At 52.8% G+C, this 23,982-nt stretch overlaps 1 protein-coding gene across 15 annotated transcripts in view; it reads left to right on the top strand.

The window, feature by feature from the left end:
- The window catches only part of ST3GAL1 (ST3 beta-galactoside alpha-2,3-sialyltransferase 1), a 97,333-nt gene that overhangs the window by 8,657 nt on the left and 64,694 nt on the right, over nucleotides 1-23,982 (top strand). For all 15 annotated transcript variants that reach the window (XM_072774588.1, XM_072774592.1, XM_072774591.1 and 12 more), the window contains exon 2: nucleotides 9,987-10,140. The gene's annotated coding sequence lies outside the window, so the exon portion shown is untranslated. The remainder of the gene's footprint in view (nucleotides 1-9,986; nucleotides 10,141-23,982) is intronic.

The raw sequence follows: 23,982 nt of genomic DNA, 5'->3' as shown, positions 1-23,982 counted from the left end.
CCCCGCCGCACATCTCCCTCAGCTCACCCCTCCCAGCACCCGCCTCTCCAGCTCCAGCTGTCCAGTTGAGTGGGGTGACCTGGTCCACGCAAGGGCCTGTGCTTGTGGAGAAGGCAAATCCAGGCCTCTGACCCTCTATCCTCGCCCCGCGAGGGTCTAGCTGTCTCCACCTCACCCTCTGCTCCCCAACAACTGGTTGGGGGAGTCTGAAAACGGTGGCAAGGGAACCCAAACTGAGTCTCAGTATCCTAATGAGATCTTCGAGAGTCAACTTAAGGAGCCCAGGCTTTGTCGTGGTGATAATGCAACACAGCCCAGGACGACATCACAGCGCAGGACGTAAGACAACAGCCATGGCTACCACTTAGAGATCGTGTAGGGTAGGGACCGGTGAACCCTGAGCCAGAAGCCAACCTGGCCGAGAACCAGCTTGGGGTTTAGGAAGCCAAGGTGCTCCATCCCCCGGGTGGGGTTGGGGTGGGGGTGGTTCCTAGGAGAGGGGCCCTAGTAAGGTTCTGTGGGCGGGGTCCAGGGAGGCAGATCCCAGTGGACCCCCCAGAAGGAAGCTGTCAACAAATAACTGGGACATTTAGTTGGGTGATTTCCCCACCATGCTGTTATTGTGCACATAAATAATCTGGTGGTCAAGGGGAGGAAGGGAGCTGGTACATGGATTCTAAGTCCGAGGACAAAGGCATGAACAGGATTTTTTTTTTAAGATTTTGTTTATTTGTTCATGAGGCACACACACACACACACACACAGAGGCAGAGACACAGGCAGAGGGAGAAACAGGTTCCCTGCAGGGAGCCCGACGCAGGACTCGATCCTGGGCCTCCAGGACCACACCTGGGGAGGGGGGTGGCTGATTTGCCATCAGAGCGCAAAGAGGCTGTCGTGTGCCCTGTGTCCCTGAGAAGGGGGTCAAAGGATATCGCTCCCGTCAGTGGGGCCAGGATGCATGTGCCGTCGGCAGCCTTGACCCTTCCCTTAGTATTACTCTCCTAGTGTCTGTAACAGCCCTATAGTCACCGCTTGCACATGTTCCCTTGTTCTCGTTTTACAGATGTGGAAACTGAGTCTCAGAGAAGTTAAGCCACTTGCCCAAAGTCACAGAGCCAGAGAGTGGCAGAGCCAGAATTGCAGACTGCCTTGGTTTCTGCCCAAAGCCCCAAATCTCAGGCACCATGCTGGGTCATTCCCGGGATCATCCCATTTGCCTGCATCAGGGGGACCGGGGAGGGCGGGGCGGCCTCCCTAAGAGGTGCATGTGGGGAACACATCACAGCAGCTACCTGTCCCCAAGCCCAGGGCGCGCTGCGTGCCGTCTCACCCAGAGGGCCTGGCAGATGGACCAGGCTCTGTGGCCTGGTCTTTGGACGGAGGCCCTGATTTTTCTCCACATGCTCTTTCCCAATGGATTGGGGGTGGGGGGCTCCAGGCCTTTTCCCTGATTCCCCAGTCGGTGCTGCTTAGAGGGGTTTACTGAGCTGGTAACCGTGGTAGTCTCTGGGGGCTCAGGAAGGACTGGGAGCCCACCGAGGAGGCAGGACCCCGAGCAGAAAAGCTCAGTAAAAACTTCATCACCAGGTGCGTGAACCCACCCAGCTCCCAGGGCAGGTGCCTCTCGAGCCGCCCTGGCCCGAGTAAAATGATTAATAAAAGTTGCTCTTGCAACATTGGAAAATTGCCTTTTAATGACATCTTCACAATGGCGAGAAAGGTCTGTTCGTTGTTCTCCTGCCTCGAAAACACTGTTAATCCTACCACCTGGTGGAGAGTGTGATGAAGAAAGACCCGGTTGCTTGGGAGACCTGCGAGCTGCGCAAACAAGAACGTTCTTGCTGGGAAGGGGGTGGGGGCATCCCTGGTTGTTCCTAAAGCAAAATCTGAAATTTCAAACCTCAGCCGTTTGCCAAAAAAAAAAAAAAAAAAAAAAAGGAAAAAAAAGAAAAGAAAAGAAAAGGGGGGAGTTTAGAGGCCGACAAGATCGCGCACCACCACCTACTAGAAATTTTAAAAGAAAGATGCACCTTTTGGGGTGGTGGTTGGAAGCACTGGTTCCCACAGATCTGCCGTTGTTTTCCTGTCTCTGCCTGTGACTGGGAGCAAAGCGAACGATGCAACACCGATCCTCGCCCTCCGGGATTAGAAAACCTGAACCGATGTCTACACTGTGCCAGACACCCGTTTTGGATATTGGAATATGTCTGCGTCACTGGGACTCTGCCCCTGGGATTGACGTAAAGGAGGCCTCTCTTCTCTCTGAGCCTGAGCGGTGGTGTCATAAGCTGTCACCGTTACCGGAGGGGCATGGGGGGTGGGGCGGGGAAGGTGTGTGTGAGTAGATTGAAAGATAACAAATGACAGGGGTTGCACGTTTACAGAGCACGAAACGAGAATCGTAAAATCCGAGCGTTTGCACAGAGGCTTAGCGATGCCCTTGTTCAACCTTTCCGAGTCCAAGATTTCAATTATTCATCTCCTGAGTCATTCATTGATTGGCTCAATAAAAAAATACCAGCTCTGCTGCTTCTTGGCTGTGTGACCTTGAGCAAGTCGCTGTACCTCTCTGTGCCCCCAATTTTCCTTATCTGTAGAAAGTGAGAAAGAATTCCTAAGCTCCCGCCAGGTATACTCAGGAAGCCCTACACGAGTTGGTCCTTGGGACCAACCCATCGTCATGGTTCAAGTTCAGAAACGCCTGGCCCAGGCTCCCAGGAACTGGTTCCTCGCGTCCACCCTCCCACGCGGTTATTCTGTGTCCGCTGGCGCGCTGCCGGTGATCGCGAGCTCCGTGGCCCACACAGCGGCCCTTTGTCCTCCGGACGCCTCCGTGGACGAGGAAGTCCCGGAGAGCTGCTTCCCTGGAGGGCTTCCTGGAGGAGGTGGGAGGGTACCTCTCTGAACTTGAGGCCGGGAGAGTGGTTGGGGCTGTGGTGTGGCCGCTGAGCCCTAGCGGCAGGTGAGGATGGGTCAGACGACACGTTTTGGATATTCTCTGTCCCCTGTGTCACAGCTCCAGCAGCCGGCTCAGCTCGAAGCCCGCCCCGTGCAGCTCCTCGGCCTGCCGGCCGCCGGAGCCAGGGCCCGCAGCCAGCCCGCAGTTGGCAGCTGCCAAGTCCTGCCCTGCCCGCTGGGTTGCCGCCCGACCTGGGACGCTCAGGGTGTCCTAGAGAGTGGGCGTCCCCTGCCCTCCCGGGGGCCAGCAGCCAGGTCGCCCGGCTCCGGGTGTCCCCCTCACCCCGCACGCCACGGCCTCCCAGACCACCGGGGCCCGCGGGCTCCTGGGGACCTCCCTCTGAGCACACGTCGGGGTTGGGTTTTGTGAGTCCTGGCGGCTGTCTGCCCTGTTATCCTTCCTGAGTTCCTGCCCAGGAAATACCATGTTCTGAACGGTTTGAACTCCTGCAACCTCCTGAACACGCCTCCGTGGTCATTCTCCTTATCGGTGTTTTGACAGTTGGGAAAACTGAAGTTTGTTGCATTGGGTGTTTGACCCGAGGTCCCCCCAGACTACTGGGTTGAGCCGGGGAGCGGGGGAGCTGTAACCCTCCTCCTGCACCAGCAGGGCTCGCTCCAACGTGCCCATGTGCCAGAAGGTTCTTGGGGCCAGTGGGTCTGGTCTTCTCACCGCCCACGCCAGGGGCCCCGCTGCCAACCTCCCTCCCACCTCCCTTCACTTTGTTTCCGAGAATCAGATAAGAGGCCAAAAGAACAAAGCGCCCCCCCCCCACTTCCCTAGCCATATTTCAAAGGGATATAAATAGGACGGTAATTGGTGGCACTCCAGGTCACCTTCCACACGGACAGGCTTTATGTGATGGCCAGGCCCGTCCTCTGGCTCAAGGTGTCCGTGGTCAGCAAGTTCTCTTCTTCCCTTCCTTCTTCCCCCCCACCCACAAAATTGTGTTCCAAAACAAGGCTCCGGAGGCTCCGGAGTTAGGCCTCCCGACTGAGGCTGTGCCGGCCTGCAAAACAGACACAGGTGTTGTGGCTCTGGGTGGCACAGAGGAACCCTGTCCTCCTGCTCTGAAGGCAGGTTCAGTGGCCCCAGCAGGGGAGCGGAGGGAAGGGAGGGGGCATCTTCTGTCCAAGAGGCCTGGGGGCAGGAGACAGGGGACGGACAGCCAACACCTGGAGAACCCTGGGGGTTCTGGGGCAGCTGTGGGGCTTCCCCGTGTCCCAGCCTCAGTCTCTCCACCTGTGCCCTGCGGTAGCACCACCCAGCTTTCTGGCCCACGGTTGAGAGAAATAACAGGAGAGGATGGAGGAGAGCCCCAGAGAGCAGACCAGCTCGAAGACAGTGGGACCTGGTAACAGTGGCAGTGAGGGTAGAGAGGGCCAGTGCCCGTGGGACCCCACAGAGGAACCCCAAGAGGGAAGTGGGGCATCTCCCTGTCACGTGCTTGTAGGAAGGGGGTGTAAGAGACGCTTGGGGGTCCTGAGTGACCTGCATTCTTTCGGTAATGAGGTGTGGACGAGGTTTCCTTTCCTGCACTTTGGAGAGGTTCAATCAGCCCCACGGAGGAACCCCGGCAGGTGGAGGCAGGGAGGGAGTGGCCTGAGCCCCCTGGCTGGTGCACCTGGGGAGCCCCGGCAGGTGGAGGCAGGCAGGGAGCAGCCTGAGCCCCCCAGCTGGTGCACATGGGAGCGATCACCACCGTGTTGGTGCTGGGAGGAGCACCTGTGCCTTCATCTGTCTAGGATCTTCGAGCTGATTGTGCTCCTTGTGGGCAACCCAAAGTTGAAGCCTCTTGGAGAGAGCTGGGAGCCACAGATGATGTTATGGAACCCAGAGCAGGGGTGAGCCAGTGAGCCGCACCACCCCCCTGCTCGAGGATTGGTGGGGTGTGAAGTGGGGGGGGGACAACCTTCTAGAGTGAAGTGGAGGGGACAACCTTCTAGAGCCCTGATGGGCTAGAAGGTGAGAAGGGCCTGTGTAGGAGGAGGCCCTGGCTTTGAGCGGCGCCTCTGCTGGTTTCCCACCTCATGGCCTTTCAGAGCCTCAGCTTGCACACCTGTGAAATGGAGGTCAGCTTGCTCCCCCCGCTTTCCCCAGGGACGGCTGTGAAGACTGAATAAACTAATTCCCACGAGATGCTGAGCCCGGTGCTGGCCTCATTGTCCACACTCGTCCATTCGCTCTTGGTGATAATGCCTCCCCTGGAGAAGCACCTAGCATCTGGGTTCAGAAACCCGCTTACTCTGAGGACTGCCCCCAGGTGAAGCCCTTCCAGAGCGGTAGGGTACACATGGGAGGCAGCTTTCCCGCCAACAAGTGCATGTGCTTCCTGCCTGGTTCCGTGCATCTCATATCAGCGCTCCGGGGCCACGAGCAGGGAGGTGCAGCAGCATCAGGAAGGGGCCGGCCAGCTCCTCCACCCTCGAGTCAGCCCCTGGCACCCCTGGCTCCCCCGCCCTGCACCCTGCTCCCATCACCGAGCCCGGCCAGCACCCCTGCTCCGGGCATCCTAGCTCCTACTCCAGGCGTTTCTGGGTTGCCTCCCCGCCGGCTTCTGATCTGCCCCTGCACCTGCCTACATCTGGGGCACCTGTCCCTCTGCAGACGGATTGGCCAGACAGTCTCCATGTTGACCTTTGTCTCCGTGGTCAGTGTGTTCTGGACAGGAGTTCAGACTGAAAAACCGCCCACTTGTGTGCTGACCGGCTGCCCCTGGGGTGCACGGTGGTGAGGCTGCTGCTGGCTTGTGTGCCCCCCACCCCTCCTCACCGGCAGAGCCCAACAGTGTGCTGTGGCCCCTGCCAGGGAGGAGCAGGGAACTTGCACGGTGCACAGAGGCTCCGCGAGCACCGCGCTCGTCCATGTGGGCCTCGGTGTATCATTCGGGCTCTGGCCACGGCTCTGACTTTTGGAGAGTTGCTTACCCTCTTCCAGCCTCCACTTACTTGTCCGCAAAATGACGCACATAACAGTTGATGTCACATCACCGTGGAGATTAGCAGAGCTTTTGAGAACACGGGGCTTGGTTTGGGAAAGTGCCGTTAAGCCCTTCACAGTGTATCTGCCACAATTCCTACTACTAGTTTCACTTTACTATTTCACGTTGGTTTTTATCCACTTGCTTTTCAGTATAGTCTTGCGAAGTAGTTGAAGCAGGAACTGCGTCCGTGTTACCAAGGAGCAAACTAAGATGCCGAGAAGGGCCATTTGTCTGTAGTCACACAGCCTGGCCTGACCAGCCTCCCCGGGTCGGGACACCCAGCGGCAGGGCACCCCGTTTTGGAATAGGACATGACCACGGGCATCTGAGAAAAGGTGTCTGTGCAATTGAAAGCTGTTGTTCAGCTGGGCTCAGCGTTCACAATTATCCAGATTATCATTTTTCACGTGGAGGAAAAAGCTGTGATTTATTAAGCCAACTGGCTGTCCTCCTCTGGGAGTGATGTAGAATTTCGCTTCTGGTCCCCTGCTCTGCTCCCCAAAGAAACAAAAATTGGAGAACAGAATCTCTCATGAGATCGATCATGGTCTAGTGCGTGATGGTGCTATAGGGTGAGGGCCGGCCAATGGTGATGTTCTATTAGGGCCAAAGAAGGAATGATTTATGGGCCCTCATCTCCTGTGTGGCAGATAGATGTTGGAGGACATGTTTCTCGCTCCTGAGTGTCCCGGGTTAAGCCCAGTGGTTGGCAGCCGAGGGCCTGGGCCGGTACCTGGTGGTTGCAGGTTGTATGGATAGAAGCAAAGGAGCGAATGGCCTGGGAGAGGAGGGGTAGGAAGGCAGGTGGGCATGGGGAGATGCAGGGTGGCAAAGCATGGGAAGAGCCACGACGTGGCATTCCAGAAGAGGTTTCGGGGCTGCGTGTTAAAAAAAGCAAAAGGCACAGAGAAGGACAATCATCATATGGTTTCACTCATATGGGGAATATAAGAGATAGTGAAAGGGATTATAAGGGAAAGGAGGGAACTGAGTGGGAACAATTAGAGAGGGAGACAAACCATGAGAGACTCCTAACTCTGGGAGATGAACAAAGGGCTGCAGAAGGGCAGGTGGGTGGGGTTGGGGTAACTGGGCGACGGGCACTGAGGAGGGCGCTTGATGGGATGAGCACTGGGTGTTACACTACATGTTGGCAAATCGAACTTCCATAAAAAACAAATAAAAAAAAAGCAGAAGGCAAAGAGAGTCTCAGTAGATATTTAGGTTGCACCTAGGGATGAACAGGTTCAGAGTGGGATAGTGACCTTCTCTGTGTACTTAGCATCCCTGTGCTGTGTTAGGAGCTGAGACACCGAGGGCTTGGAAGGTGGGGGACACCTGGGGAACGGTTCTAGTTTATAAAAGTCCCACAGTTGCCAACGTGCCAGTCGGGGTTGGGAATCCAGTGCAAAGGGGTGAAGATAAGCACGGGAAGCCACAGGTACCCGGATGTAAGGTGGCTAACCCAGCTTTTGAGTGCGGGAGTATGTTAAAAAAAAAAACAACAACAACAACAACACATCTTGGACGTGTGACCCAGGAATGAATGGTTTTGTTCATTCTCTCACTCAAGGAACAGGAACTGACTTTCTCCCGCGTGGCAAGAGTGGCGTGTGGGACGGGCACCCCTGGCACCCCCGTGGCGTTAATCAGGCTAGGGGCACATGCTCTCTGGGAGTGCGGGGAGCCCTGGGGCGTGCCAGTGCCTGGCCTTGTCCAGACGGCCAGCTGCCCCTTCCCTGGGAAAGGCCATTGGTGGTGAAATAGCAGTGAGTAGCAGTACACGGCGGGAGGTGTGAGCTGGTGACACGAGGGAGGAAGGTCCCTCTGCAGGCTGCTGCGGACAGGGACTGGCATCAAAGGAGGTGGCGGTGGCAGGTCTGGTCGGGAGGCCGGGGCAGTGAACCCCCCCCCCATCTCAGCTCTCCTTTCAAACAACAAGGACTAGAAAGTTTCTTTTTCTTCTTCTTCTTCTTTTTTTTAAATAAATTTATTTTTTATTGGTGTTCAATTTGTCAACATACAGAATAACACTCAGTGCTCACCCCGTCAAGTGCCCACCTCAGTGCCCGTCACCCAGTCACCCCCACCTCCTGCCCTCCTCCCCTTCCACCACCCCTAGTTCGTTTCCCGGAGTTAGGAGTCTCTCATGTTCTGTCTCCCTTTCTGCTATTTCCCACTTATTTTTTCTCCTTTCCCCTCTATTCCCTTTCACTATTATTTATATTCCCCAAATGAATGAGACCATATAATGTTTGTCCTTCTCCGATTGACTTACTTCACTCCAGTTCCATCCACGTCGAAGCAAATGGTGGGTATTTGTTGTTTCTAATGGCTGAGACTAGAAAGTTTCATTCTGGGAGCTCGTATTTTCTGTGACGCTAAACCCTGAGTGCCCTGGCTCAGGCCACTGCGTGTGTCTTCCGTGCAAACATCCCGCCCCCTCAGCGCACCCCAAATAGAATCTATTTATTGTCAGCACCGGGCGCCTCTAGACCAATCTTGGGTCATTATGTAACTGGATCCTGTTGACTTTACGTCTAGCATAGCTCGTGATCTTCCATCTCTCCTCGGTGCCACCGCCACCCGGCCGCACGTCTGGCCCTCCACATCACTGACCCGGGATCTTTCTTTCTAAGCTTCAGGTTTATTATGTTTTATCGCCATTGCTGGCAGCGTAAAGATGACCTGGTGATTGTATCAGTGAGCTTTCTCTGCATAAGGAACAGCTCCAAACCTTAGTGCCTTAACCAACAAACGGTCATTTCTCCCGATTCTGTGGGTTGATTGGCCATTTCTTGTGGTTTGGGCAGCGTGGCTGGGACTCACTGGGGTGGTCCATGGACCTGGGGGCTCAGCCCGGCTGAACTGGGATGCCTGGGGCCCCTCCCATGCCTGTAGTGACCAGCTCAGGTGGGGTAATGTGGCCTCCGAATGACGCCTCGCGGTGGCCAGAAAGGGAGGTGTTCTGTGCATAAGCACCGTTTAAGCTTTTATTTGTGTCTTTTATTACTGGCCCATTGGCCAAAACAAGGTTACATGGCCAAGTGCAGATCCAGAGTGTGGCGAAATGGACCTCAATTTATGTGGGGAGGGGGAGCAAAGTTGCCCCCAAGGAGCATGTGTACCGGGTGACCCGGGCAGGTGGGGGCCGTTGCTCAGGGCACCTGTCCCAGTGGCGAAGATGAGGGCTGTGCCACTGGAGTTCTCACGCATCATGGGGGCGTCCTGTTGGGGGCTGTGCTCTACCGCTTACTGCCTTTGTCATCAGGTCAAAGAGCTCATAGCTCTCCAGGCCCCGCTGCCCATCCATAAAATGGGGATAATCATAGAGGACCCCCCTTCATCAGGGACTCAGTGAGAAAATGTGTGGCCTGTTCATCTCTCGGTGCTTGAGACACAGTAAGAAGTCAAAACTGAGGGTTCTTACTCTCAGGGGAGGCCTTCCAAAGCCTCCCACTGGGCCTCAGCCTGGTGCATCCCCACCCCAAACTCACACATTCATTTATCCCGATCTGCTTCCTCAGAGACACTTTCCCCACATCTTCCTTCCTTCCTTCCTTCCTTCCTTCCTTCCTTCCTTCCTTCCTTCCTTCCTTCCTTCCTTCCTTCCTTCCTTCCTTCCTCTTTCCTTCCTTTTGCCAAACGGCATCTCACTTGAGCAAGGAGCAACAAACAACCCACCTGCTTTTCTCATGCTGAGTTGGTCATTTCTCCCTTAGATCCCCAAATACATCCCTCACATGCTTGTACCGCATTGCCCTGAGTTATTTGTTTATCTGTCTGCTTTCTCCACCAGCTGAGCTTCCCAGGGGTTTGAACAACGGTCTCCTCACCTTTCTGTCTCTGGTACTTGGCTGTGTGCATGGCACAGGATAAGTTCTATTTAAACAAAACAAAACAAAACCATTTGTATAAATCATTGGGTGAGAGAGTGGAGCGATGGGGAAATGCCTTTGAATTGTCTCGAGTCATCTTCAAAAGACGGTGGAGGAGCTAAATGTCAAAACTGACTTGAGCTTTTCTCCTCTTCCCTTGCAGCCGGGACCATTTTCAGACTCAACCTTTCTGACCTGGAAATGCCAATAGAAGTAATCATCATCGCCAGGGGCTGTGGTGAGCAAATGCTTGGAGCTCTGTGGCCAGGGCAGTTTCATTTGAGGACCAGAGATGGACAATCCCTCAGCCTACTGAGGTAAATGCCTACCCTCGCCCCCTACCCCCCCACCAGTGAGAGGTATTGTCTCTTCTGGTTTCTTCCATAGATTAACTTGAGTAGGGGAGGAGAGATGTTTCCCTGTGTCTTGTGGTCTCTTTGTCATTTGGCCTGTTCTCCTGGGGATATTCCATTAAGAGGTAAAGCTTTCTACCTTCAGGGAAAAATGCAGGACCATTAGAATATAAAGCAGCCTTTTTTTTCGTAAAAGGAAAGCCTTCTGTACAAACTGGATTAGGAACGGCCTCATATGGCCAGTGCCTGCCATTCCCAAGAAGGTCTGGAGTGACCTGTACTGGTGTGCATGTCAGCAAACAACTAGGGCCCATAGGACAAAACTAGCCTGGTCATTTTTTATAAATAAAGCTTTATCGGTACCCAGTCCCATTCCTTCCTTCAGATATGTCTGTGGTGCTGTCACACGACAATAGCAGTGGTGACAGAGGCCGTGTGGCCTGAGAGTCTAAAATATTTACGGTCTGGTCCTTCGTGGAAAAAGGGTGCCAGCCCCTGGTCTAGAGAGAAGCTATCCACATGCAGAGCCCCTGCAAGTGTGGCTATTTAAATTTTAATTCATTAAGATTAATCACAATTAAGAATTCAGCCCTCAATCACACTCACCACGTTTCAAGTGGTCAATAGCCACGTGTGACTCGTGGCTACCATTGTGGACAATGCACATTGAGAATGCTTCCATCAGCGAGGAAAGCTGGCTTGGGAAAACTGTGGTCACTTGGTGATGTTTCCCTTTGCTCCGCCAGTGTCTAACTGAGCTTGGATATAATTGCAGCCACCGTGGAAGAAGGAAGGTTGGTACATGTATGTGTGTGTGTGTAGCTGTTATATATGATTATTGGTGAGGACATCTACCTTCTTACCTGTAAAACCAGAATTGCTTCTAAAATGTCTTTGGACAGCCAACCTGTGGTCACTGTGTATGAGTCCATGTAAACACTAAACCACTTGGACATTAGAATTTATCATTTTTACCTATACAAATAGGTTGATACAAATATGAGCCTTTCCATGGTCATAGGAAGGTCAGATGCAGTGTGAGGCCTCCTGTAAAGGGGAAGAAGCAATGACTATAGTGTCCACAGGGGTTGAAGAGAGATAAGAAACCAAGAGAGGAAGAAAATGAGCTAAAGATATGGTGCCTGTGAGTCTTGGAAGAATGAGCAATGATGGAGACAGAAGATGATAGGGATGGGACCATGGATTTACCTTCAAAGAACGTGTTAGACAAAGCAGTGATGATTGGGACCTTATCACGTCTCAGAACCGAGCTGAGCACAGCCAGTTCTATGCCACAGATCCATGGGGAGAAGCTTGGATTTGGCAATAGTGCCGCCATCTTGGATGGGTCAGGACTTGGGGCATAATAGGAGTTTCTATTTGTTGAATTAGTTGGTGTGCGGTGCAGAATAAGAGGGCCAGTCGCTCTCTTATTCATAAATGCACAGCATTTATGGGTGAGTTCCAAGAGGGAACAGAGAAAGAACCCTAGGTGGCCGGGAGGCCTATAAGCAAAGGCCCCAGGTTCTGTCTTTAAAAGCTGGACTTTCCCGACTTTGGGTTACCCAGGAAGTAGCAAGAACAAAGAGATTCAGATGACGGAAAAGGATTGAATCAATGGAATCAATGCGTATCTATACATCTAGATCTGAAATGGGCCCCTCTTCTCTTCTCTTGGTTGGTTTTTAAGCTCTTCATGTTTGCAGGTGAGTGCTGGAAGCACTTGAAACAGGTGTTTCCATAACTGGACTTCAAACAGTGGAGCTTAATGCCGATATGAAGTAATTAGAAGTAATAATAAGAAAAGGTTTTTTTTTTTTTTTTTTTTTTTTTTAGTACTTAGTATCAAGCCCATCAGGCACCACAGTGGTGGTGGTGATGGTGACATTAACAGTGATAACATCCTCTGTCCATCTCAAGCTGATGATGTGCTACGTGCACCGTCTGGTCATAATAATAATTATCATAAAAGCTTTAAATTATTGTGCTAAGTGCTAAAGTCACATTTTCTCAGCACATGAACCCAGAGTATACTTCCCAATTACATTTTTCCCCCAATTGCTTGATTTTGATATAATTGCAAATTTACAGATAAGTTGCAAGACGAGCCAAAAAAAATTCCTGGATACCTTTCCCTCGGATTCCTTAAGGGGTAACATTTTACTGGATTCGTTCTATCCTTTCCTCTCTCTGTTTGTTCCTGAAATCAGAGGATTCTTATAACCTCAGTGCAACCCGGTCAGAAACTTAGCATTGATTTGCTACTGACCTGAGCCTAAGACCTTGTTCTGATTTTACCAAGTGCTCTTCCCCCACTCCCCCATCAAGTCCTTCCTCGCAAAAGAAAATCCATTTGGCACGCGGCCTTCTTGGAAAACTTCCTTAGTCTTGTGTTTCGTGACATTAATGGCTTTGACGCGTTTAAGCCAATTACTTTTCAGAGTGTCCCATAGTCGCCGTTTGTCTGATGCTCCCTGGTGAGTAGATTTAGATCGGATGCTCCTGCCAGGCATCCCGCAGCACTCACATCGTGTCTCCCGTGTCTCGTGTTTGGAGGGTGAGTGCTGCTCTGTCCCTTGACTGCGATGTTGGCTTTATCACTTGGTTAATGACGGAATCAGCAGTTTGTCGAGGAGCTCTTGCTCTTTTCAGTGGAGAGTGGTATCTAGAAATACCATCTGGTCATAGGTTATGTCTGTTGCTACTGAGATAGCGTGGCCTCTAGGCCCTCTGAGCAGATAGACCCGGGAGGCAGGTGTGTGTGTTTGTGTGCATGTGCACACGTGTGTGCATATATACTCATTCATAGTCATAGACATGTGTGTACGCATCCACATATATGTGCATACACATCATACATGTGTGTGAATGTGCATATATGGGCACGTCATCTAGATCATTTCTAAATCAAACTATGTATATGTTAAAACCACCACGAGTGCACCTGGGTGAGGCTACAGCATTCTTGAAATCCACGTCTGTCTCAGTGATGCTGACCAGTCCCCCAGGCCCACTGCCAATACAGCAGGCCAACACATTTATTAAACTATGGTTCAGGCCCTGTTCCAGACCCTTCGCTTATTGTTACAGCTCCTAACAACTCGGTGGCCCAAGAACACATGAGGAAACAAGACTCCGAAGAGATAAATAACTTGTGCAAAGTTGTGCAACTAGTAAATGTGGCAAGGTTACAGTGAGTGCCTGTTTGTCTGTTGGCATTTGATTGGATGGCCTGGGGTGACACCCCTGGTCCAGAAAACCTGAGCAGAGGGGAAGGTGAGGGAAGTGTTTGTCCCCATGGGCCAGAGACCACTGAGGAAGGCGACAGTGTGTTGGCAGACACCCCGTTCCTTCACAACCAGGAGGTGCTTACAGTCTGCATGTCTGATGGAGTCCGAGGCTGTGCAGAGATGCATGTGGCATTGCAGGGCCACACATCTGTGCAGGGCCACGTGTGTGCATGAGCATTACCATGGAGGGGAGGGATGGTGGTGGCTGCTGTCCTGTGCTTGCAAAGCCCCCTCCCTTTTTAAAAAAAAATCTAGTTTATTTATGAGAGACACAGAGAGAGAGGCAGAGACACAGGCAGAGGGAGAAGCAGGCTCCCTGCAGGGAACCTGATGTGGGACTCGATCCCAGGACCCCAGGATCAGGCCCTGAGCTGAAGGCAGACGCTCAACCACTGAGCCCCCCAGGCGTCCCGATTGCAAAGCCCTTGATCGGGTTGAGGGCATGAATGCAGAAGTGGGCCTCCCCCCAGGGAGAGGGCATTTCCTCCCTTGGAGCGGGGTGTTATCTCCAGCTGAGCTGCTTCTTCGCAGAGGCTTTAACTTAAAACACATTTGGATCCCTGGCTCCCAGCGGAGTGTTTGTGGGATGTGAACTTGATAAATGCCAGTGTCTTTGTGCATCAACAACTATTTCTGAGCTCATTCTATGTGCCAGGCACTGTCCCGGGCCGACAGAGACCCAGGGAGCTCAGGTGCCAGCTGAGGGGATGGGGAAGAGGGAAAGATCAATGGTAAGCAGGGATGTAAGTATAGGTGCGGTAGGGTGGGGACAGGCGGGACTGGGCGGGGGTGGCGGGTTAGAGCACAGTGTAGTGTGCCGGAGGAGAGAGCACACAGTGACGATGACGAGGAGCTCCGGCTGGTGATCAGAGGACAGGTGTGGGACTCATTACTCTCCCCGAGGGGCCACGGGCCTTCGCCCTGGAAAGCCAGGACTGGCGTCTCTGGTGCATCTTTTCAAGCCTGAAGAGTCACGCACATGGGCACTCTTTCTCAGAACTCAAATATTTCCTCCAAAAAGAAAAAAAAAAATTAAATGTTATCAGCTGGTCCAGAGGCGAACCAGAGGCCAAGGCATTCTGACCAGATAAGAGGCAAGCTTGGTGGTCACGGATATGAAAATGGGCAGCAGCGAGATGTGGGTGGGATTCTGTTGCTGATAACCTTTAAGAAAAGAGCAACTGTTGCCGGCAGGGAGGCCGTTTTTCTTTCTGTCCTTCTCATCCATCCATTCGTTTGTTCGTTTGGGCAGCAGACACCCGTGGGTCCTGGGCCCTGTGCCAAGCACCCGGGATAAAACAGTAAGACCGGAGCTCTGTCCTCGAGATATTAAGAATTCAGTGGGAGAAACAGGCACCTTAACAGCACAGTGATAGGCACAGCTGCAGTTCTGAGTTTGGGGAGGCCTGAAGCTAATATAATTTGGGAGTTCTCTTGAAGAAGTCAGGATACCAGGTATGAATTGAGAATGGAAGGCAAGCCCGAGCTAAGTGGGGGTGCAGCCAGGGGTGGGGCTGAAGCTTCCCTGGCGTGGGCCAGGCCTCCTGGGGGTGGGCGAGAATGCTCTCTCTCCTGGGGTACCTGGGCCGCAGGGGTCACGGGGCACGAGGGGCTCCTTGCAGCAGGAGGCTGGATGGAGACTTAGCAGAAAGGCTGATGGTGGGGATCCTGGGGTCTGTAGTAGGGGGGACTTACCTTCTAGATGCTTCAGGCCCTTGTTCTTGGGCTAATCAATTAGAGCTAAAGACTTTTTTTCTTCTTTTTCTTTTTTAAACATTTTATTTATTTATTCATGAGAGACACAGAGAGGCAGAGACACAGGCAGAGAGAGAAGCAGGCTCCATGCAGGGAGCCCGATGTGGGACTGGATCCTGGGACCCCAGGATCATGCCCTGGGCCAAAGGGAGGCACTCAACCGCTGAGCCACCCAGGCATCCCGACTTTTTTTCTTCTTAAGTGATGCCGGCACTTAAGTGCAGAAAGGCACTTTCCTGGCCATTATGCAAGGGATCTAACTTACGATCCCACTTCTGGGACTGTGTTCAGAGGAATCACCTGAACTTCCCGGGGTGTAAGTGCTGGCAGAGTGTTTGCCAACCCTCAGAAGGTCTCCCCGTGGGTCTCTTGCTCTTCTAAGAGCCCCAAGCATTGACACATTTAACCCCCACAGCCCCCCTGGGAGCTGGCCGCTGTCATTCTGCTTGTTCCACCGGTGATGGAAATCAGCCCAGACTGGTTAAGTACCTTAGCCACAGATGCACAGCTGTCAGTAAGTGGCGGCGATGGGCCTTCAAGCCACGTGGTTGGCCTTCTCCCACCACCAGCAGGTCTCATTGATCCCTACCCCCTCCCGGACCTGTCACCTCATTTGTAAAACAGAGCTGGGGACCAACAGACTCTGGATTTCAGAGCACATGCTCTCCACTGTGGTCCCAGAAGGCTTTGCAGGCATGTTGCATCATTAGCACCCACACCTGAGACTGGGGCAGGTGGCAACAGTGAGTGCCCTCCCTGGGGGCTCAAAGATCCAGCCCTGGTGGTCAGCCAGGGCTGGAAGGGGGAAAGGCAACAAGCAACAAGCCTCACCACAAGCTCACTGTGACTCCACTTGTCCCCGTGGGTCCTTAACCTGCTGAGCCTTGTTCCCCTGGTAAGATGGAGCCGGTCCCACCTGTTGGTGACATGGACCCCACAGGGATATGCAAGTTCTGAGGGTTCACCCGAAGAAATCTCGGCCTGAGACGGGCCTGGAGGCTCCTCCATCTGTGTCTGTCCAGCTCTGTCACCCGGATCCTCGTCTGTAAGGAAGACAGCCCCAGTTCCCGGTGAGGGCCTAGCGGGGTGAGACGCTGTGCACCAAGCCGGCCTGGTGCCTGGCCCGTCGTCAGTGCCAACACGTCACCCGTGTTATTCGTAGCTGACCCACGCTGCTGGGCTGTGGGCGAGCTGTCGTGCATGCAGCTTCCCTCTCCACCGGCTCGGCTCAGGGCAGGTGTCTTGGCTGCAGCTGAGACACACCTTTCATGGGAGGATGGACACTCTGGGGTAACCATGGTGGCCAGGCCTGGAGGCCTTGACACCACTTGTGCCACAAGAAGTTGGGGGGTGCAGTGGTACCACCAGACACCAGAAGCATGGAAATTTCCTTTGTGCTTCTGGAGGCCAAGCCCACAGATTGAGATGGCTGTGAATGACTTATTTTTATTCCAGTCATGCCTGGATGATAAGCACTTGGATATGTACCAATAACCTTTGTTCTCAAAGGGCATCCAGTCATGTCCTTCCTCTTTTCGGTGTCCATGTCCCCTCTAGCCCTGGGACAGAGTCCAAATTCCACAATAGGACGGACAAGCCTCGCTTTGACCTGGGCCCCCACCCAGGACCCCGGCCTTATCACCGTTCTCCAGCCTCACCTCACCTTCTGTGAACACACAGTAATTTTAAGAGTAGTGTCAAGAGTGTAAACTGTTAAGACAGAAGGCTCGAGTTCAAATCACACTCCTGTGGCCTGCGGTACCACGTTGGGCAAGCCACTGAACCTGTCTTGATCTGCGTTTCTTCTTCTGCAAAATGGACCCAATAGATGAGACAGTAGTGTAGCCCCATAGGGGTGTTGTGAGGATCAAGTGTGTTAATATATGTAAAAATGCTTGGGGCCCTTCTGGACGCTGTGCATCAGGTACTGTTCTGGCCGGGGGGGGAGGGGGCGTCTTAACCCTCTGACTGCCAGAGATACTCCCCTGGGCCTCCTCTTTGTGGTCAGCCCCCAGGGCATTGCCCACCAGGGGACTGGGGTACTGCCTTTGTTGGGGTCAAGGGCTGGGGTGCCAGATTTTTGCAGGATTACTCTCGATTGGTGAATTCAAAACCTAAAAGCAGGAGTGAGGGTGTGGGAAGGGAAAAGCGGGGTCACTCAAACTGTCCGTTAGAGTCACCATTGGCTTTCCAAGAGGGGATCTCCGTGGGTGGGGCGGCCTGCTTGTTCATCTAGTTGTGTAGCGGGTGATGCAGGTCTTTGAGATAGATGTCTTTATTTTTACTTATTTGTGTATTTATTTATTTAAAGTTTTAATTTAATTTAAATTCCTAAGTTTTACTTAGCGCCATATTGGTTTCTGGAGTCGAACTCAGTGATTCATCACGTTCACGTTCAACACATCATTCATCACTTACGTTCAACACCCGGTGCTCAGCACAACAGGTGTTGATCCCCTTAATCCTTAATCCCCAGCACCCATCTAGCCAGAGAGAGCGAGATAGATGTCTTTAAAGTGAATGTTTTGGCAATCCAAAGTTTAATGTCAGGGGCTTACTTCTATCACAGCCAAAAAAGCTCATTGTCAGGTACTTGAGCTACAGATGTGGCTACAGAGGTGCAGCTGTGGGTCTAGATCTAGCCTGTGTTTATCACAGAGAACATTCATTCTAAACGAAGGAACTTTCATGTCTCCGGGACTCAGAGCGTGTGGTTTGCACGTGCTCATCCCTCCACCTAGAACACCCTTCTCGTTGTACCTTCCTGTTGAAATCCTCCCTCTCCAACACTCAGCTCAAGTGTCGCCTCTTCTGGGAATCCTTCCCTGCAACTTGTCTGCTGACCTCCCCCCAGACCCGAGGGCACCCCTGTGTGTGTCTCGACCACACCGTCCGTCGTGCAGTGCCTGTGTGTGTTTTCCTCATTAGACTGGCAGCTCCTTGGGGAGCAGGAGTGTGATTCACTCTTCACCTGGGTCACCTGCCTGTGCCAGGTACATCTGCATCTGCAGGGCCGAGAATGGGTATATGCAGGCGGGCACAGTTGACTCCTTGTCTCGGCCACACAGACCCAGCCCCGGTGGCGGCTGGGTTGATAAGCATGACGTCCAGCTAGTTGCAGGCGTGGGCCCCCTGGGGGATTATTTCTCTCTTCTTCTGTTCCCTGGGGGCATCGACCAGTCAGTTGCTTCTTGTGACTTCTGTCTCCAGCTTCTGGAGAACTGGAAATGGGGGAATCCCACATCTGGGAGCACATGGTCCTATAACTTTGGGACTAGCCACTATTTCTGTGCTGCTCACAGCTCTGCCTCTACGCTTGCTGGAATAGCTGCCGTTGATGACGTGCCTGCCTCAGGTTAGGTCAAGCCAGCACACCTGCCCAAATGGCCAGGTGCCCTTTCTGATCTGGATAACGGGGAGGAGGAAGAAGGAAGTGGAAGGGAACCAGAGCCTGCCTGTCTGAAATCCACTTGGGAAGCTTTGTCTTGCATAGTACCGTCCCAGGGCCATGTCACCATATTGCTCAATGGCCTCCATGTGAACACTTCCTCATAGGTGCTGGAAATACCCTCTGTATTGGGGGATCAGCCATCAAAAAAGAGAAGGGAGGCAAGGCTTTGGGGGCAGGAGGCATGGATTTGTTTTCTGTTGGTTGAGTAGAATGGAATTGGCTCTCTGCGCTTTAAAGGAACAGCAGATGGACAGTCACTCAACTGGAACCTCCCTGAAGGCAGGAGCCATGTCCTTCCCCATTTGTGTCCTCAGTACCTGCATGGAGTTGGGGTCTCTCAGAGAGTGCTTCGGGCGGTGACATGAAAGATCGTCGCATTCTGTGGCTGTGTAATGCTTCACCGAGTGGTAGTACCCGAGTGACCTCACCGTTTGTGTCACTGGGCATGTTATAGCTTATGTTGCGTAGATATAGCATCATCGTCATAAACAGCACTTCGTTGAACATCTTTATCCTTTTAGCATTTTCCTTCATTTGAACTGTGTTCTTGAGATAAGTTCGCAGGAGAGAGATTCCCGAAGATGTTCTTGCTGCCCTGTTACCAGTTGTGACTTTGTTCTGGAACAGAGAGAGGAAGGCAGACTGGACACAAGAGCTGCAAGACCATCCCTGCTGGGACTGGGGGAGAGACAGTGGGGTCTGGTGTTGACAAGGGGGTCTGCGTTCAGCTGGGCCCTGCGTCCAGGTCCACGAGGAATGGGGGAGAGATAGGGATGCTCGTGAAGGGACGGGAAGTTGGCACAGAGAAACCTGCTTCTGTTGGGAGAGGGAGTTGGTCCTCAGGCCCTTCCTTTCTTGGGAGCAGCGTGTGCCGTGATGGGGGAGGGAGGATTCTCTGGGATTGTGCAGGTGGAACTGGAGCCAGAGGTGCCCCTCATGTTCATCTGTAAAACTGCACTGTTGGTAATTACCAGGGAAAAATACACTCCTGCAGCATGAACAGGGATGCTGACATGCTGGGTGTCTGCAACATCTGGGGATCCTTTGCTCTGGGTCCTGGACCCGATAAGCTTCAGGGACTTTGCGGAAGTCTGGAGTTCGAAGGCTCCATGGGTCTCCTTGGAACTCAGGGTGCCATTGGACCATGAGAGGCACAGAATGCCCGCCTTCCGTGGAAACTCGGGAGCTCCCAGAATTCCAACATCCCGTGGGAACCCAGAGAGCTAGGGCTCTGAAGTCATTCCTCTGAAATAAAAATAGTCAAGAACGACAAATTAATTTACAGCGGCTGCGCCAGCTCTTACCCAGCTCCTAATTAGTTCCTAGGTGGTTTGGGTGAATGGATAGGGGAATGAGGGAGGGAGTGAGGGAAAATACCCTTTCAGAGCTGTGCTTCTCAGCCACACACACACACACACACACGCACGCACACACACACACACACACACACACACACACACACTGGGGAGAATCCTATCCGCTGTCATGCACCTGGGGAGTCTTCGGGCATTTTGCAGGCAGGGGCCTGGGATGCTCTGCATACTGCAGTATGGTCAGTCCTGCACGGGCAGGAGATGGAGTCCTGTCCAAATTGCCAAGTGTGCCCTTCCCAAGACCCTGCAGGACGTGGCGTGGAACAGCATAGCTGGTGTCCTGCAGTGGTTCTCGAGCTGCTTATGTTCAGTCTTAAACATTACTGATGATCCCAAGTAGCTTTTCCTTATGGGGGCCCTCTCCTGTTAACATGTGTCCTGTCAATTATTAAAATTGAGAAGTGCTTTTCAGATTTGTTCCTTCCTTGGAAAATAATAATAATAAACCAATCACATGGTAACATACGTATAACGAGAAACAACTTCATGCCTAAAGAGAACATTAGTGAGAAGACTGGTACCGTTTTACAAATCTCTCCAATGTCTGGCTTAAACGAAGACAGCTGGGTTTTCCTGTCTGCTTCTGCATTCAATCTGTGCTGAAATCCCTTGTCGCTTGCCTCTGGGAGGCTCCCCTGTACATTTGTAAGACAGGGGCAAAGGAAATGATGTCTTAGTATTAGTATGAAAATGGTTTGCATCATGAACTCCTTGGAAGGGCCTCCGTGACCCTCAGGGGTCCCGGGAACATAATTTCAGAAGTGTAGGTGCAGTGGTTGAGAATATGGCTTTTCGAGCAGGCTGCCTGGGGGGACAGGGGCTCACGTCCCAGGTCCACCTGCAACCGATTGAGGGACCTGAGACAAGGTATTTAACTGTTCTGTGCCTCCCTTCCATCATCTGTAAAATGGGATAATAGGATCCACATCATAGGATTACTGTGGGAATTAAAAGAGTGGATACATATAGCACACTTAGTAGAACAGTGCTGGGCACATATTAAATGCTATGCGTGCTATATATCTATGCACACGTGTGCGTATGCATGCTCTATATGTGTATATATGTATATATTACATGCGAATATGCATACAATTATGTGTTTATGTCCTATATATAACATACTATACATAGACTAATGCCAATAAGGTATTTTTTAAGGTCATGACAGTAAAAGTCACCCATTTCACATCATTTCTAACAATCTGAATTTCCAACACAGCCATTTCTTAAGGTTGTGTTTCTGTCCCCTTACCAGGGTAAGGGACCCTCTGAATACAACCAAGGTCATGTGCAGGGAGTGGCTTATAGAGTAGAACCAAAAGTGCGAGACCCAGATAAGAGGTCAGCTGTGCAGGTCCCGGGGGGCCAGCGGACTGCTTCCCTCCTCTTTGCTTCCCTAGAAACCAAATCAAGGGCTTGGTCCCAACTTTTGACTCCGCTCCTCCTTTTCTCTTCCTCTGTTTGCTGGTGACGTGACCATCTTCATTTAGCCACCCGATTGAGAACATCTGGCCATTGGGCAGGGCCAAAATCAAAGAAGGAGCCCACAGTGCCTGGTCCCAGGGATTTCCTTAAACTCGCGGCTGCACCCGATGGGCAGTGCTGTGCTCCATCAGGGGCACATCTCATGCTGGGAGTCTTGTCCTAAAATACTTTTGTCTGGAAGCTCGTAGTCTGAGCTTAACAGAGGCACATGCATCCTCTCAGCCTTTGAAAATACACAGAAGTTAAAAAAAAAAAAAAGATAAAAGTTTGGCTCAGATTATGTCATCATAGCATGGGGCCTGCGTGAAGGAATCTGGGAGATTTCACACTCAAGTGCTGGCTCCTCTTCCACCTGCGTCTGGTGCAGACTATGGCTCCCCACTCTGGCTTATTCATTAATTCAGTTAACAAGTATTGACGGAATACTTCTTCATGCCAGGAGGGCTTCGGAGAGCTGGGGATGCCTCAGCAAACTAACAAGCAATCCCTTGTGAAATGTACATCCTGTGGGGGGGTCTTCTGATAAACTCCAAAGTTAGCAAATAGAGTCTAGCATTAGGAGAGTGAGACATGCTGGGAGAGGGTCAGAGCTGCCAGTGGAGGGTGGCTAGGGCTGGCAACTCTCAGGAGGCATGGAGGAGGTGAGAGCCCTGTCCACGTGGTACCTGGGGAACGGCCGTCACCAAACCCTAAGGGAGCAGGAGCGTTCCTGGGAAATCTGAGCCCCAGACCCCCGGGGGCCCCTGCAGAGCAAGTGAGGGGCTGGCAGATGGTCAGGGAGGAAGGAGAAAGGCCCGGCACTGCAGTGGCCTCCTTGGCCTTTGGGTGACCGGCATCACCAAGAGTGACACTGTGCCTCTCAATGGACCCCAGTGACATCCTACAGCTAATTCCCTAAAGCTCCTCAAATCATAACATCACCTCCTCTAGGAAACCATGCCTGCACCCATCACTGGGCCTGGCCCCCTCCTATGGGTGCCCCATGACATCCCTCATAGGCCTCTCAAGCCTCCTGTCCCCAACTTCAGATGCAAGTTAATCGGCCTGCCCCTCTGTCTCCCTGTTAGCTTGGCCTTTCGGTTTTCTACCCGCCAAGTGGGACAGCCTGCTGGTCCAGTTTCATGACCTCTTACCTTTTTTCTAAACAACCCCCACCCCCCACATCTGAGCTCCTAGGTCCCTCCGCAAATGCTGACTCTCCTCTGGGATCCTTTTCGTCCTCTTCCCAATGGACCCCGTGTCCTTCTCCCTCAGACCCTCGCTCACATTCTCTCTGTACCCCTCCCAGGCCCTCAGCACATCCTGCCTGGCATTGGCCTGTCAGATTCCTCTGCTAGATGCTAAATTCCAAGGTGCAAGCACTGGGTATACCTCTGAAACAGTGGCCTGAACTCTGTGTGTGTCACCTGCATTACGGCTACAGGGCCAGCAGGTCCTTCTGTGGCTGCTCTGCTGTTAGGATGGGGACCGGGTTTGCCCCACAGGCCTTGGCACCTGGTTCCTGAGCATCAGCTGTCCTGCACTGCCTGCCCGCCTGCACCGTAGGAAGGACCAGCTCAGCACTTGCACACTCCTTGTGTCCTGATGCGTGCCATCCCTCTGCCCAGAGGGCCCACCCCTAATTCTTCACCCAGCAGGTGCGTCTGCCCAGCCCTTACCACCTCAGCAGTAGGGCCACCTCCTTGGGCAGCTGTCGCTGATACCCCATCTGCTGTCCTGGCCCCCGCCACTTCCCCTGTCCCAGTGGAATGTTCTCATCTCACTACAGCGGACTGAGAAGGCCTTATGTAGTAGCCAGACTCGGGTGGCTGCATGCTTGCAGGGCCGCAAACTTGAGCCTAAACATTTTTGGTCCTGGCAGGCCAGATGCACACACAACCACGAGCAATGCTTAAGTGAATTGGCGGAGGTGTGTTCCCCTAAATCTTTGTTTACAAAAATAGGAGGCAGGCCAGGTCTGAGCCATGGGCTGTGCTTTCCTGACCTTTGGTCTTGACTCTATGTAGGTGTAGAGGGAAAGAGCTGGATTAGCCCTTTTGTGCACCATCTGCTAATTCACATGACCCCTCACTAGGCAGGGCCTCCTGGGGACTACAGGTAGTGCTGCACTCAGCTTTGAGCCCGGGGTGACCGGCACGGTGCCTGGCATGGGGCATAGGGCACAGGCAGGCAGCCAGGGTATGGGAATGGGTCAGGGGACCTGGGAATGACCTTTCCACAGCTCCTGAGCCTGGTCATCTGGGCTAGACCCGTCCCTTCCTTGCAGACACCTAAGCTGGGCCACCCCCACCCCGGGGTAAGAGACTAAATCGCTTCATTCAGGTACACCATTTCTGGAATGAATTTAAAGAGCTCTGAGTGGGGATGAGTACAGTCCCCTGGAGGTCACCCTGGGAGGGTTTCGGCTCGGCCCTCTAGACGCTGACATCCTGGGAATGCCTCCCTTCTG

This window comes from Canis lupus, chromosome 14 (assembly GCF_048164855.1).
Source record: "Canis lupus baileyi chromosome 14, mCanLup2.hap1, whole genome shotgun sequence".
Classification (NCBI taxonomy): domain Eukaryota; kingdom Metazoa; phylum Chordata; class Mammalia; order Carnivora; family Canidae; genus Canis; species Canis lupus.
This window is presented reverse-complemented; position numbering and strand designations above follow the sequence as displayed.